Genomic DNA, 2,792 nt, shown 5'->3' on the forward strand with positions numbered 1-2,792 from the left:
TAGAATTAATATAAAATACTGTAATGAATAGAATTAATATAAAATACTGTAATTAATAGAATTAATATATGATACTGTAATTAATAGAATTAATACAAAATACTGTAATTAATAGAATTAATATAAAATACTGTAATGAATAGAATTAATATAAAATACTGTAATTAATAGAATTAATATATGATACTGTAATTAATAGAATTAATATAAAATACTGTAATTAATAGAATTAATATATGATACTGTAATTAATAGAATTAATATAAAATACTGTAATTAATAGAATTAATATAAGATACTGTAATTAATAGAATTAATATAAAATACTGTAATGAATATGTTCAGTCTAGAGCCTCACTGACCTACACAAGGCGAGGTCAGTGAACAAGGTCAGGCTGATTCTGGCAGATCCTGATCACCACTCCACGGGGAGTTCAGGTTACTTCCATCTGGACGCTGCTGCCCAGATGTAGAACAAACAAACTGAATAACTCATTCATCCCTGTAGTGATCAGGCTTCTCAACAAACAGTGATGACTTCATGTATTACTTTAATGTCTTCATGTCTTGTTTAGTATGAATGTTTTTTGTGCCTCCTGACTGTGAAACAAATTGCCCCTTCGGGATAATAAAGATTCTTGAACTTGAACCAAAACAAAAGTGTTCAATGCAACATTTAACTCTTAATTTCATTTTTCTTCACTTTTTTCATCTTTTGTAATTTGTTGCAAGCTCAACAAATATGTTCCCTACATTTGTGTTTGTTTAAGATGAAAAATAAATATATAAAAACAGCAATAGGTGTTGATTTGTTCCAATAATATATAATGAATCTGTTATTTTCTTTTTGAAAAGCATATTTGTGATGACTGGTGATTAAGGTGTGCCAACTCTCATCCACTACCTACTAGAGATACGAACCAGCTCCCTTCCACCTGCACAGGATCAAAAAGATACAGGAAATGGATAGATGGCCGAATGGATTTTGTCTTGAAATTCAACAGATGTTTTATCTAACACACCTGGAGAGAAGTGACTGAATGATGCAGGTGGTGCAGAGTAAACACAGCATCTCACAGGAATCTGTCAGAGACTTGTTGGCAACTCAAAACTCTGAGAAAATTGGCAAATTTTTAGTTGTTGTCTTGTGGAACTGTAGATGTTTGCAACCAAGCAGCCAGCAAGCCACGTCAGAGACAGCTTGTTTGTGCAGGCACTGCACAGATTTGGTTGAACCTCTTCATATCGTTGCATCAGTTTGTTTTGTACTCTCCTCAACCACTCTCATCTTTACCTTTATGCTACTGGAGTGCACTTTTGAAATGATGTGAGGCAGATCTGGAGCAGGTTTTTTAATTAATTATTATAAGGCACTATGGTTTTTTATTAGTTGTAGCACTTTTAAGAAGAGCTAGAAATGCCTTTGACAAAAATTAAAAGGGTTGGAGACACTTTTAATGAATCAGATCTGAAAACGTTCTTGTAACACATAAAAATAGTTTAAATGGCTTCAATTAATTTTTCATTTTTTTATAATTTAGGAATTAAAAGTTTATGATGAAGATTAGAAATATGGTTTGGATTTAAATGTTAGATGAATAGATGCACAAAAGTAGTCAATGTTACCATTTTGACTTGCACTAACTGCAGAAGCTGTGACATTTATGATGCCCTAAACAAAAATAAATACTTAAAAAAAACATTTATTATATTGTCCTTTTTTTTAACTTACCGTACTTTCCGCCATACAAGTCACACCCACGTGTAAGTTATATCAGTCCAAAAATGTCTAATAAAGTGGAAAACATAAATAAGTCACTTCACCATATGTCGCAACTGTTATGCGTCACCACTGACAACCCGTAAACATGGACCGGTGTTGTGCCAAAAAGCAATTGGCTGCCAAATGATGACTGCGGGAGCGTGCACGGGAGGACTTTAACAAGAATTTAACAAGATTAACACTTAAAACAATTATTTGTTTGCTCGAAATTATTGCAAAGGTGTGTCTTAGTTGAACTTTTCCTTATTAAATGCACTTTAATGTTCAAAACATGTCAAAATGAAGCGACCAGCGGGGTTTTAGCGGGTCTGGAATCAACAGATACGCTTATGGGTAGTTGTCAAAAACCTAAAGGGTCTCTAGCGCCTCTAGCGGCTGCAAATGGTAGTGTTCAATATTTTCCATGTCAGAATGAATGAAAGCATCAGATGTCAGTCAAAAATTGGTTATAAATATGGGGGGAAATACTTTGTACATAAATTAGTCGCTTGGGGGTATAACTTGCAGGACTTGCAAATTTATGCAAAAAGATGTGACTTACACTCCGGAAAATACGGTAATATTTAATCGTGGATTAGAAAAGTGAACATGTGAACAAAAAAATAATAAATTTTTACGCGTCTTTTATGATTGTCTATTGTTGTTGTTGTCGTCCACTGTTGTCGTCACTCTTTGTTAACATCAGGTCTCTCTTGTAAATGAGTCCCAGAGGCTCAGTGGGATTAACGTGTATAAATAAAGGTTGAATGAATGAAAACTTTTCTTTTCCTCAGATTAGTAAGGAAAACATCCACCTTTCATTATAAATCTTTGAACTGAGCCGTGAGAATGAAAGTTAATCTAAAACATCCTGATGCATGCTCAATAATCCAGGTAGAAAAATCCAAAAAAGTTCAATCTGGTCCTCTGGACATTCAAAAAAACAAAAAATAAAACAAAGCAAAAAAATATAGAAACGTTTCGTCTCTCATCCAAGAGACTTCCTCAGTCTGAGGTGCTGTTTTCAGCT

Source organism: Nematolebias whitei, chromosome 1 (assembly GCF_014905685.2).
Source record: "Nematolebias whitei isolate Nwh7 chromosome 1, NemWhi1, whole genome shotgun sequence".
Lineage (NCBI taxonomy): Eukaryota > Metazoa > Chordata > Actinopteri > Cyprinodontiformes > Rivulidae > Nematolebias > Nematolebias whitei.